At 38.1% G+C, this 14,257-nt stretch overlaps 1 protein-coding gene across 5 annotated transcripts in view; it reads left to right on the top strand.

Annotated features, from left to right (window-relative positions):
* The window catches only part of FGF12 (fibroblast growth factor 12), a 574,219-nt gene that overhangs the window by 432,066 nt on the left and 127,896 nt on the right, over positions 1-14,257 (top strand). The gene's annotated exons all lie outside the window — the stretch shown is intronic.

The raw sequence follows: 14,257 nt of genomic DNA, 5'->3' as shown, positions 1-14,257 counted from the left end.
GGCTCTTACTCTTCTGTGAAAAAGAGGAAGGACATTCCAGGCAGAACAAATAGCACATATCAATGAAAAAAAAAAATACAAAAGTGGTATGGGATGACCAACAAAAAGTAAACTGCTGACTTCTGATTTCTGGTTCTACATGTAGAGAGCTTAGAAGTCACTGCTCCCATCCTCTCAATAAGAAAAAAATGTTGAACAAATTGAAAATCAACAACTCTTCCTAGCTCTGTCAGAGAATTGAGGTCACAGGACCAACCACCAGCTGAAAACTGGAAAGACAGGAAAACAGACTCAGATCTTACTGGCAGCAGAAGCTACAGCTGGATCTTTGTAAGAATATTTGAAGAGTAATTGACTAATTGCTGGAGACAGAGCATGGGCTAGCTTGAGAGAGAAAAACTCCTGGGGACCCAGCTTTGTGCAGGGGCGGAGGGTCAAATTTCATGAGTTTTAGCGTCAGGAGCCCCACCAGGTACTCAGGGTGAAGATTAGAGAAAAAATGCCCCCATATCATATAGCAGGGGAGGGGAAAGTAATCATTTTAAAATGAGCATTTGTTCTTATTGACAAAGGACGGACCTCAAGGAAAACTGTTTTACCAGAGCCTAACCAAGAGGGAGGGAAAGGCCCAAATCCAGTTTCCTCTAGCCTTTCCAAGTCACACAAAGGTATAGTGGGAATAAGCTGAGAAGCACTTGTGAAGGTTACAGCCCAGGCACAGACCCACTAAAAGACTGAGAAATAATCATAGGAATAAAATGTTTTTCTACCCCACCTCCCACTCCATCTTACCACTCACTACTATATCTACAGGGCTTCTGTGGTATTATAACTGTAAAGAGCTAAAAGCTCATACTCTTATTTAAGAAGGAGCCTCTGGGGAAAACCACAGACAACCGTAGAGACAAAAACAAGAACAATAGAGGCAGTTTTATCCTCTGATACAGATATAGCAAACAGTAAAAACAGTCTGACTCCTAGCCAAATAATTATAAAACCTCACACTAAAGCCCTGCTGCTTTTACCTGCTACGTCATGTTTGGCTTTTGACAAAAGTTACGGGGCATGCTGAAAGTCAAAAAATGCAGTTAGAAGAGACAAATCAACAGACTCAGATATGGCAGAGATTTTGGAATTATTAGGCTAGAATTTTAACATAAATATGATAATTATAATTAGGACTCTATTGTAAAAAGTGGACAGCATGTAAGAACATCTGGATAATGTAAGCAGAAAATCTAAGAAAAAAACTTAAGAGGAAACACTAGAAATTAAAAACACTAACAGAAATGAAGACTGCCTTTGATGAGCTCAGTAACAAACTGGACATGGCCAAGGAAGGAATCAAGGAACTTGACTATATGTTAAAAGAAATTCCTCAAACTGAAAATTAAAGAGAAAAAAACCCAGAATATACTATCCAAGAACTGTGGGACAATTACAAAATGTGTAACATATGTGTAAGGGGAATGCCAGAAGTGGAAAATATAAAGAATGAAACAGAAGAAATATGTGAAGCAATAATGTGTGAGAATTTCCCAAAATTAATGACAGGCATCAAACCACAGATCCAGAAGTTCAGAGAACACCAAGCAGGAAAATGCTAAAAAGTCTACACTGAGACATATCATATTCAAACTGCAGAAAATCAAAGAAAAAGAGACTTTCTTGAAAGAATCTAGAGGGGGATGGATAAACACCTTACCTATAGAGTAACAAGTAAAATAATTATATCAGAGATATCTTCAGAAAACATATAAGCAAGAAGAGAGTGGAGTAAGATATTTAAAGTGTTTAAAGAAAAAAAAAAGCTACCAACTTGGAATTCTGTATCCAGAAAAATTGTCTTTCAAAATTGAAGGAGAAATAGCGATTTTCTCAAACAAAAATTGAGGAAATTTATTGCCAGTAGACCTGCCTTAAAATAAATTTTTCAGGGAGAAGGAAAAGAAAGGTTAGAAACTTGTATCTACATAAATAAAGGAAGAGTGTAAGATAAGGAATAAATGAAGGTAAAATAAAATCTTTTATTTTTCTTATTTTAAATTTATCTTTTCAAATTAGTAATAGCAACAATATATTTCATGATTATATTAGCTTATGGATAAATGAAATGAATGACAGCAATATTATAAAGGGATGGAAGGGCAGAATTGGTAATATTATAAGGTACTTGCATTACTTCTTCTAAAATTTTTTTTAAAAAGAAATATAATTGTTACGCTAAGAGAGGAGAGAAAATGCATTGCTGTGGAGCTTCTATATTTGACAAAACAAATTGACCCAGAGCTACTTGGAAGCCACAGTTGAAACAGGGATATAGTAATTCACATGTTTATTCTTTTCTTTTCTTTTTCTTTTTTTTTTTTTTTACTATGACCAGTATTTATTTTTCAAGCATACTTAAATAGGCAGATTTCTTTGTTTCACTGTTTTCATAAATAACTCTTTAAATTTTTTTAAATTGAAATATAATTGATTTACAATGTTTCAGGTGTACAGCAAAGTGATTCAGTTACACACACACATATATATATATATATATTCTTTTTCAGATTCTTTTCCATTATAGGTTATCAAAAGATACTGAATATAGTTCCCTGTGCTATACAGAGGTCCTTGTTGTTTATCTTTTCTACGTATAGTAATGTGTATCTGTTAACCCCAAATTCCCAATTTCTCTCTCCCCCACGCGCTTTCCCCCTTTGGTAACCATACGTTTGTTTTCTACGGCTTTGAGTCTATTTCTGTTTTGTAAATAAGTTCATTTGTATCATTTTTTTAGATTACACATATAAGTGATATTATAATGCTATTTGCAGCAAAATGGGTGGACCTAGAAATTATCATACTAAGTGAAGTAAGTCATACAGATAGAGACAAATATAATACATATTTATTGTTTAATTTGGGGGCATAGCAAATGTAGCTCTTTTTAAAGGAATTTTTCAAACAGCATCCCACAGGGGGAGTATTGAGGGATGACACACAACAGAAAAGAATCCACAACAAAAAAATAACTCTATTAGTATAAATTATTTTTTACTCTTTATAACAGTGAATGGAGATATATTTCATACTTAAGAGTCTAGTACTTTTGCAGTTTTCTCTTTCTCCTCTAGGTAGAGTTTATTCATTCATTCATTTTTTTTCAAAAAATATGTGTTGAACACCTACTATGTCCCAGAGATTTATCTAGATATTAGGAATAAATCTGAGAATAAATGCGGCTTATACTCTAGTGAATTAATTGGATAATTATTTATAAACATTTAGCAGTGATAGGTCCAAGAATAAGTGTTGAAAATATAATTCTGTAATAATTTAAAATACACATTTTACTCATTAAGTCTTTATGAAAAGTATCATATATCGCTTTTTAATGTTCTCAAATCAGAGACAGTAAATGAATAAGTAGAAGTTTGCTCGGTCTGTCATGCCATTGAGATGAGTTTAGGTTGTTTTTGCTTCTAATGTGTCCTATTATCGGAGATTTATGGGAACAGCTTTGTATAAGTCTCCAAGTAGACAGTCATTCCCATACGAGCCTCTGCAGTGTCGCAGGAGGCCATTACAGAAAGTGTGGGGACTGGAAACTTCAAAGCCTTTCCACCCCAGTATTGCATAAGGACTGCAGGGAGTAGATTTGGAAGGGCTGAAGCCACATATTTGTTATGCTTTAGGTGAACCCTGGGTGTATTTCACCCGGAGGACTACCCCTAATCCCTCTACTCCAGTCTTATGAGATCTCTGAAACCTGTTTTCCCCATGTGTTGCTAATTGCCCAAGCTGAGGTCACAGTGCTACCTATGGAAGGCATGGGGATCTCTGTGAAGTCGTTACATGGATGCCATGTTTGATTGAGGGAATCTCAGATGTTACAAAATGACAGTTTATTGCCAGGCCACAATATCTCCACACCATGTGTAGTGGGTTGAATAGTGTCCCCAAAATTCACATGGACCTTGAAACTCAGAATGTGACCTTATTTGGAAATAGACTCTTGGCAGAGCTGACTAGTTAGGAATCTCAATGTGCTATCATACTTGATTTAGAGTGGGCCCTAAATCCACTATCTGGTTTCCTCCGAAGAAAAGGAAAGGATGCAGAGATACATAGGGAATTAGGCTGCAAGAAGACAGGCAGAGAATGGAGTGTGAGGCTATCAGCTCAGGAACGCCGAGGATTGTTGGGAATCCCCCCAATTAGCAACAGGCAAGAAAGAATTCTTCCCTAAAACCTTTGGAAGGACCATGACCCTTCTGATATACTGATTTCAGATTTCTAGCCTCCAGCACTATGAAGGAATGAATTTCTGTTGTTTTAGGTCACCCAGTTTGTAGTAGTTTGTTATGGTAGCCCTAGGAAACTAATACACCCACACATACTGAATGAGAGAAACTAGAAAATACAAGGAAAACATGCAACTGAGACCTCATAAATCAGTGTGGTAAATAAAAAGTTGAAAAAAAAACACAACTTCTCTGGAAAGCAGGATCTTTCCAAATCCTTTTGGAATGAAACAGAATCCAATAAATAAATAAAACTTCACAAAAGGAATGTATTTTTATACTTTTAGGACAAGCCTTGAGGGGGGCGGTGGTGGTAGGATGAATTGGGAGATTGGGATTGATGTATACACACTAATATGTATAAAATAGATAACTAATAAGAACCTGCTGTATAAAAAATTAAATAAAATTAAATTTTAAAAAAAGACAAGCCTTAGGTGAAATTCATCTGATGTATTACTTCTAAGCATAAAACATTTTGACTAAAAATTAGAATATTTCAGCATATATTATTATCTGTACCCTTTTGCTGTTTGTTTTATTCTGCACCTATCAATGGTCTGGGTCATATTCTAGCTCATCTGCTCACTAACTGATTAACTTCGAGCAAGTTACTCCTTCTGCTTCAGTTTCCTCATATGTCAGATGGGTTGATAATAGTTCCTAATTATAGGATTGTTGTGAGGATTAAATAAATCAATAAACAAAAAGCATTCAGAGCAGTATGTGGCATATAGGAAGTTCCTAAAAAATGCTGGATATTATAAATTTCTGCACAGCTACTTAAGATTTGTTTTGGAGACATAGTAGCATCATAACTATTGACCTTAAAATAAGGAAAGACTTACATGACAGGAAATGAAATTCTGAACAGTAATATTCTCTAATCACAGATACTATCATTAAAATATATGGAGAGAAAATATTGAGTTATTTTCTAATCTTATAACTAGCAAGTAAAAAAGGTAAATAGCATGTTTCAAATTTTAAACTCTGACTTCTTGCATTTCTTATTTAATGCTAAGCTACGACAAGGAAATAAATGGGTTATCTGCTCCATTAACTAAAATTTGTTCAGAAAAAAAATACATCTCATTACATTTGCAAAGTAGAATTCACAAAACAAACTGCCAAAACAGCTGTGCAGTTCTAAAAATAATAATAATGAATCTAAGTATAACCCCATCACACTCTTAAAAAATTACATTTAGGCTTCTTCAGTCTTTGAAGTTGTTTTACATTTTCATCTAGTTGACATGTTATAAAAAATATTTTTTTGATTGCATGTTATGTTAACATTTTTCAAAAGAAGATCTCTTAGGTAATTGTAAATTTCAGAAGTGTCTCATCAGCCACATCAGTCAGACGTTGAGCTAAATTGTTTACATAGTTTAATATGCATATACCTGTCCACCACACACATATTCTTTCAGAGATGGAAATCAAATCCACAACTGGAAGGAACCCTTGGAGACTCCCCAGCCCACTCCCCTAATTTAATAGATGTGGAAACTCAAACCCAGAGAAGGGAAATTATTTACCGCACACCACACAGCAGAGTAGTGACAGACCTGGTGTCGTCCCTTCTTTCCTTTTTGTCTTTTGCATTACTCTTTATGATACAGTTGAGTCCTTACTAATTGATAAAGGGGAAAGCCCATTCAGAATTGCTGGTTGAGATTAGACTTTGCTGCGTCTTCTCTAGGTCACATGCCCAATGTTTAGGACTGTGGGCTCTGGAGCCTGGCTGGTTGTGTTTGATTATCAGCCTATCCGTTGCTGGCTGTGGATTTTTATAATTCTGGACCTCTGTTTTTCTCACCTATAAAATGAGGTATATCATAATGACTATCTCAGTGTTGATTTGAGAACTAAATGAGTTAATTATATAAAATACTTAGAAGAGTGTACAACATGTGGTCATTCAGTTAAAGTGGGCTATTAATATCCTTACAGGCTCTCCCTTAGACTCAGTTTTCTCAGCTATAAAATGAGAGGCACATTTACCTCACAGAGTTCCTGCCAGGATTAAATTAAATTCTCTATCAGAATATATATGATGCATAATAGAAATATATGTGAACTCATACATTAAATAAGCATGATTTATAAGATGAAATCAAAATAGACTGATTTCTTTCACTGTCCTTTAAAAGTGTATACACTGGGGAGGTTTTTCCCTATATGCCTGGATCACACCAATCACTTTTCTTTAAGTTGTAGAACACTAATTCATTTAATAAATTTACATTGCCCAGTCCAATATAATATAAGCACTTCTTTATTCAGAGGTTATTCCTTCCCCACTCTTACCCTGAGTCAGGCCCTAACTGGGCCATGAGTGCAGGAGGCTACCTAACTTTGCACTCACCTCCATGGCCCGTACTGTAATCATTATGATCAATCCCTTCAGGGGTCCTTAGAGAATGGAAAGGGCGGAGCAGGAAGGGAGGCAGAGAGTTCTTACTTAATTGGCGCTGCCACAAGAATGTATTGGAGGGTGACTTCTACTCTACTGTGATTTTTTATGGATTTTTAAAGAGGCTTTCCCTACTGGGCTTTCCAACTGCAGTTCCCTCGGGTCAGTTATGGTTTCTAATCTTCAAACCACCCCTCTCCTTTCATCTCCTGGTTTTTCAGTTTCCACTCTATATAGACATTTTTGTGTTGGAGACACATTACCCTCCCATCCTATCCTCTTGGATTGGAATTAGAATGACTCTAGCCTGGCTCTTTCTACCATGTGGTCCACACCTGGTGTATGAGGCACACTCAGTTTCCTTTGCCTTGACCAACTTTGGGAATGCAGCTCAGTCAAAATATAAACACTCAGTGAGCTCCTCTCCCTTTTTCCCTAACTTTCCCAGGGCTTGATGCATTTTGACATTGGTCTACTGTGGTCCCCAGTATGATGGGAAGAAAATCAAGGTCTCTGAATGGTCCTACCAAAGACCTTTCTCTAGGTCTGAGATGAAGAAATTATTAAGCCCTATCCCATCCTCAAACTTTCTGTATCTTCCTTGTGGAATTTAGAGCAGTATAACCAGTTTTCACATTACCTATTTTTAAATTTCCGTATTTTTTACCATCATACTTTGGAATTCATATCTATCATATCCAGATGCCTTAATTAAAATTTGCAGTTAAAAAAATTCTGTTTTCTAACGATGCCTATTCAATCAACATTTGTTAACAAATTGATAATTTTCAGTTTTCCAAGAACTGGTTATGGTGACTGTCTGGAATACAGTGCCTAGATAAGCTGAAGTGTTTATCACAGCATCAGACTAATAAGGTGGAAATGTGTGTGTATGGGGTGGGTTGGGGAAGAACTGTGATGGCCAGATTGCCATTAAAAGGTTGGGCAGCAGGCAGGCTCCACTGCTTTGAACACACGCAAGGAAGGAAGAAGTTTAAATACTCATGGAAACAACAGTAAGTACTGCAGCACAGTCATAGCTTCTGTAAGCAACATTCTTGGTTACTCAGAATCAGTAAAAGGTTTTCTTCTCTTGAATAAAAAGAATGTATTAATAGATTTTAGGTGCTCTCATCACAAATAAACACAAATGGTAACTATGTCAGGAGATAATATGTTAATTAGCTTGACTATAGTAATCCTTTTACTATGTACATGTACATCAATGCATCATGTTGTATACCTTAAATAGATACAATTTTTATTTATTTATTTAGTTAGTTGCGGTACGCGGGCCTCTCACTGTTGTGGCCTCTCCCGTTGCGGAGCACAGGCTCCGGACGCGCAGGCTCAGCGGCCACGGCTCATGCTACCAGCCGCTCCGCGGCATGTGGGATCTTCCCGGACCGGGGCACGAACCCGTGTCCCCTGCATTGGCAGGCGGACTCTCAACCACTGCGCCACCAGGGAAGCCCACAATTTTTATATTTAAAAAATTCAAATGAAGACCCCAAAGAGGATTGACCAAATAGGTGCCCCCACTGCAGGCCAAACATCATTCTTTGTCCACTTTTGGAAACCATCTTAATCTTCTTTTGGTTTTGCAGTCACAGTTATGTCCGTGGATGGAGGTATCTAGAGTGCTTTCTCATTAAGCCAATGAAAAGTAGTAGATGGTTTCTGACTACCCCTCAAATTTGGCTTTCCCTGCCAGTTTATAAACCTCTGGCACAGGTTTATCTGTTACATCTGGATAAACCTGAGGCAACACTTTCACTTAGAAATAATCTATTCTCTGATACGAAAGCAGTGAACCATTGTATCAATGGAACGAGAGCATTAAAATAAGGATCACTTTCCCATAAGGCATTTTGGTTTTCTGTGAGTTTGTGAGAAAAATAGAAAAATTTAAAAATATGTAACAACCAGAACAAAATTTAATGGATCCACACCCTGAAACCATGTCAGACTCCATTCAGAATATTGTGATTTGCTTTGGATGGCAGTTTAAACAGGATTGTTACTTGGCACTAGATTTCTAGACTTCATCTCATTGTGTGGGGGCCTGAGGTCCATTTATTTTCCCCTCACCTTTCCTCTGAGAGGTGTGCTATTGTCAGTGCTTATAGATGGACCACAGTTCCTAGAGTTACCAGAGCTGGTGAATCAGTTCTCCTGTCAGTGGGCATTTGGGTGGTTTTGAGGATTTTGATTTTGAACACTACATATGTGAGCCTCTCTGAAATTCATTCTTAATGAATTGCTTTTAACTTTTATAATCTAGAAAAGTAAGTAACTGTTGTTGCATCTCTCCTAAGTAGGTGCTGGGTTTATATAGAGTGGTTTGTTGTGTACAAGAAGCTCTTGACAATAGAATTTCTATTAGTTTCAGATTCCAAGTAAACAGGGATTCCAATCCAACCCAACAGGGTCACAGTAAGACATCTTTTGCTAGGACGTTGGGATGTGGAATTACCTGGAAAATATGATCAAGTCAATTTCATGATCTATAACTTTTAATTATTTCCCAGAGAACAAGGAATAGCCTGACATTCATATCTTTTTCCACATTTTGTCCCTAAAGTACATTTCTAGTTGTTCTTCTCACCCTAAGCTTTACTTAAACTTTACTGAAGGATATCTGACCGTATATCTGACCATTGAGCAAACTCTTCATTCTTTTTCTATTGCATTTTCCTTTATTGTTTCTATCAATCTGTCAAGATCCCAGAAAGCATCTCCTTTAGAAGCCTTTTCCAGTTCCTACAGTCAGATATATTCTGACTTTCTCTTTTATATATCTATGCGATAATGCCTGCACCCTATGAAAATTCTGGTGTCAGGTACTGAACAAAGGAAATAAGATACTAATCATCTTTCCTCTAAAACAGTAATACTCAGCTTCATCGCCATGTTATTCAACAGATGGATTTTCACTTTTTTTTTTTTTTTTTTTTTTTTTTTTTTTTTTGTGGTACGGCCTCTCCCGTTGCGGAGCACAGGCTCCGGACGCACAGGCTCAGCGGCCATGGCTCACGGGCTTAGTTGCTCCGCGGCATGTGGGATCTTCCCGGACCAGGGCACGAACCCGTGTCTCCTGCATCGGCAGGCGGATTCTCAACCACTGCGCCACCAGGGAAGCCCGGATTTTCACTTTTTAAGGATGTATGTTCCCATTAAGAATAATCAAAGGATCATTTCTTGGGCCATTCAAGCGTCTTTTAAAAAAATATCTCAATTGTGGACTTAGTACTGACGGCCCTATTGGAAAAAAGAATGTGAAGCCTTCTATGGTAACTAATATAAGGGAACAAAGTTTATTTGGAAATGGCCTGTTTTAAGCAGCTTTATTTCTTTAGGGTCACACTGTGTCCCCAGTATATCCCTAACTGGAAGTCACTCATGCCAATTTGAGCAAATGCTTATATTTACTTATTTACGTATTATTGGCCTTGACTTCAGAAAAGCCAGACAATTAGATTACCAGTTGTTAGTGGAAGACAGCTCTTTTTCTGTCTCTTTTCCATCCTCAGTCTCTTTCCCCTGCCCCCGCTTCGTTTGTCTGTCTCTGTCTCTGTCTGTGTCTCTCATCAGAGTGAGTTCTTAAACACTGACTCTCTTAGCTACCAACAATTTTTTTTATGGTTTGCCACCAGGGTAAGCATTTTCCAATTTTTATTGCTAAATAGCTTCTCTGAAGTGAGTTAATAACTACACTCTGAAAAATTGTGAAGTATATAAACAGTTGGCAAATATGAAGTATTTTATGAGGTTTACCAAGTCATGTATTTTTGGTATAGTTTACTGTACACATTTTATTTATGTATATAATTGTCACTGAATTCCTCACTCTAATTTGGTAAGGGTGCTTACTGGAATAATATGTTATTGTATTGAGGAATTTGTACCCTGTTCTGCCTAGATAGGTAAAATTGTATGGGGATGATTTATCTGATAATTTCTTTATCTCTATGGATATAGGAAATTATCCTCATTAACTTCATTTTCTCCTATCTTTTCCAGACTTACCTTCAAAAATAGAGAAGTATTTATATTATGTCACAAAAGCTAATTAGGATGTGTTAACCTTGAGGCATCTATTTTAGGTTTCATGTTTGTAACAATCTTCCTCAGCCTGTATAATTATCTGGCTAATGGTGATCAATCATTATGATGCTGACGACAGGTATTTTTCAATGTTTCCAGTTTTACTTTTTTTAATCACTTACTTGACATCCTGAAGACTCAAATCCTTGAATCAAGCTGCTGAGCGGGAAGGGCATAGGCAGGAAGCAGACAAACCAGTCTCCCAGCTTGCTGTCTCAAGGCTGTACTCAGAAATTGAATCCCTTCATCTATTATTTTTGCCAGCTGTTTTTTTTTTTTTGCGGTACACGGGCCTCTCACTGTTGTGGCCTCTTCCGTTGCGGAGCACAGGCTCCGGCCACGCAGGCTCAGCGGCCATGGCTCACGGGCCCAGCCGCTCCACGGCATGTGGGATCTTCCCGGACCGGGGCACGAACCCACGTCCCCTGCATCGGCAGGCAGACTCTCAACCACTGCGCCACCAGGGAAGCCCTGACAGCTGTTTTTTAAAGAAAAAGTTTTATAGAAGTGGAAGTAAATTTTTCAAAGTCTGACAGACTGTCAGAAGTACATTCATTCATTTAACATTTGCTGGGGGCTGGCCGTGTGCAAAGTCTTGAGAAAGAATACTCACCACCTTGAGTATGTGTTTGCCGTCCAGACACAAACATGGACCACAAACAGCCAGTAATGGGAGGAGATGAAGCTTAACTCCAGGAGCTTAAATCTGAGCGCAATATGAGCTACCGATGAGGTTCAACACTAAGTGGAGTCCAGCATGCCGGATGGACTCTCTGAGAGCCTCCAAATTCATCTGTGTTAAGAACCACCTTTAGCCCAAGGGAAGCCTGATGTTTTCTGTTTATTCGTTTGTTTGTTTTTAATCAGTAAGTATTTTGTGAAGTTTTCTTCTTACTCCTTGTGTCATAGAGTTCTGTACATATTTGCCCTGTTCCACTGGTGCTCTTTAACGTCAGGAATGGCAGTGTCTCTCAACCGTGGCCATGTCTGTAAACTTAGAGTGCCTAGTGCAAATGTTTGCATGGATTTCCCCCATTAACTCATTTATATAACAGTGTGAGTGGTTCAGTACCTTTGTTAGAAGAGGAGATTGATAGTCTTATGAAAAAAGAAAATCCCTTCAGAGAGAATTCTTCTTTGCTGTGCACAAAAGTGATAAAATTAGCTTGCTCTTCTATCTGTGGGAAACATGGCCCTGTAAACTTTACCCACTCTTTTCCTACCCTGAATCCAATCTAAAGAAACTGGTTCTTAAAATTTATTCATCAGTGCTTTCTGCTCATCTAAGAGGGTTTTGAAAAAGAGAGGGTAACTGAGACAGATGCTATTTTTCTCCTAAAATACACCGGACAGGAGTTTGTCTGTAAGGTAGGGTATGAAAGTAATGCCTCGTCAAGTTCAGGAAATCACAAGTCAGAGGACGTCAAACCAGGAAGGGACCTTCCAGTTTTATCCATGAATGTGTTTGCAATGGCTGTGGTTAGTTGGACTCTTTTGGGCACTCCCAGTGATGAAGAACTCTCTCTCTTTCAGTGTGCAGTTTCTCTGACACACAGGAAAAAATCAAGCAGCTTGGGGCTTTGTGACAAATACACCATAAATATCTAGCCTCATCTGTATGTAATTTCTTCTTTATCTTACTCAAATAGGGAAGGATCACTTACAGTCCCCTTTTCCATCGTGGAGGATTTATATCCAGTTAGTGGACTGGTTTGTAATTTTCTGATAATTAAATTCAAGTTTCTATGTCTGTAATCATGCAGCAATATTTCATAGATTACATTGTGGCATAGCAAATGCACAGACTCAGATTATGGATACACATAACCTCCCTGCTGCCCTTTTCCTGTCTGAAAGGGGTACAAAGGTAGGCTTGAGAAGAAATGAGCCCTTTGTGAAGCTTAGGTGCCACACACACACAAAAAAGCAAGTTATTGAAAATTCCTGGAGTAAATTGTGTTTGTATGAAACTTTTTGTTGTTGTTGTTTATTTTTTTCCATTTTGGATTTGTCCTGGGTGATTATTTCATTTTCAGATGGATCCAAGGAACTTGGGCCATTAACGTTTTTTATGCAGTACTTCGAGTTTTCCAGGACTTGCCAGCATTTTTATTAATCATTCCTAATAACATCACTGAAAGGAAGGTCAGTATTCTCGCTCCTCTTTCCGGTATTCTCTTTTCTTTCCGGTCCACCTGGAAAACCCTAGACCAGGAGAAGAGAAATGAGTAGGGCCAGGTCATTCCAGACCAGAATCATTCTCAGAGGAGCAATTTTTAAAAGCCAATTTAGGGACTTCCCTGGTGGTCCAGTGGTTAATACTCCAGTGCAGGGGGCACGGGTTTGATCCCTGGTCGGAGAACTAAAATCCCGCATGCCTCACGGTGCGGCCAAAATAAAAGGCGGCCAATTTAAGGGGTCGGAGTAAACCAAGTAGTGGTCCATAGCCTGGAAAACTGACTCCTTGGGTCATTCTTTCCATAGTCCCTCAAAACTGATGTCCCTGGCTTCTATGTCTCCTCCTTGGGACACACTGAAAGTCTTTCCTCCTCCTGCGTTAAATTACTTTCACGTTTGTTTCTGGTACATCCAAAACCTGATAAATGAGAGTGGGTTGATCTAATTTAGGGATGGGGGCTGGGAAAGACTTCCCCAGAGTAGCAATCTTTGAGTAGATACCCGAGGGAAAAGTTAGGAGTAACCGAGATGGATGTTAGAGGTGCCATTAGCAGAGAGAGGGAATATGGAGGATGGTGATAGGGAAAGCTGGGTCAGGGAGGTAGATGGGGGATGGCAAGTTAGGTCTTATAGGCTGAATTTCAAATATGGGTGGGATACTCTAATGGAAATTTTAATTCAGCACCTCAGGGCCAAATCAGGCTTTTCCCAGCCATGCTATTGGAACTTCCAGCAAATGGATTGAGAATCCGTCACAATATATCTGGTTAATAAAGTGATTATAGCATTGAACAATGCAGGTATTGATGTAGGCTCGGGAAATGGTTAATGAGTGAATGATACAGATCACAGGATAAAAGAATTGGAAGAGAATTTGAACCTATAAATTCATATAAAGCCAGAAGATCTTTGGAGATCAGCAAATACATTGAAATGAAGAAGGCCCTGTAGTTTCAAACATGAGGCTCATTCTTCCTTGGTATTCCAGAAAGACTCATAGATCTCTTACTCATAAAATGGCCATCATGTTTTGTGCTCAAAGTTAATGACTTTTAGATGACACTTGGAGAGAGATTTGTGGCAATGTCTAATTGATTGATCATTGTCCAGTTTTCTAAAGAACCATCTCCATGTCATGGAATGAGTCAGCCTGCCAATAACGCAACTGAGAAACTCAGAATGGCAAGAAAAACCTATTAATCAATTCAATTTGAATTGAATTTGAAGTGATTTGAGTGGAATTCTACCATCTTGTCAACAC

This window comes from Kogia breviceps, chromosome 5 (assembly GCF_026419965.1).
Source record: "Kogia breviceps isolate mKogBre1 chromosome 5, mKogBre1 haplotype 1, whole genome shotgun sequence".
In the NCBI taxonomy this organism is placed as follows: Eukaryota; Metazoa; Chordata; class Mammalia; order Artiodactyla; family Physeteridae; genus Kogia; species Kogia breviceps.
The sequence above is the reverse complement of the archived record's forward strand: the minus strand, read 5'-3'. Positions and strand labels throughout refer to the sequence as shown.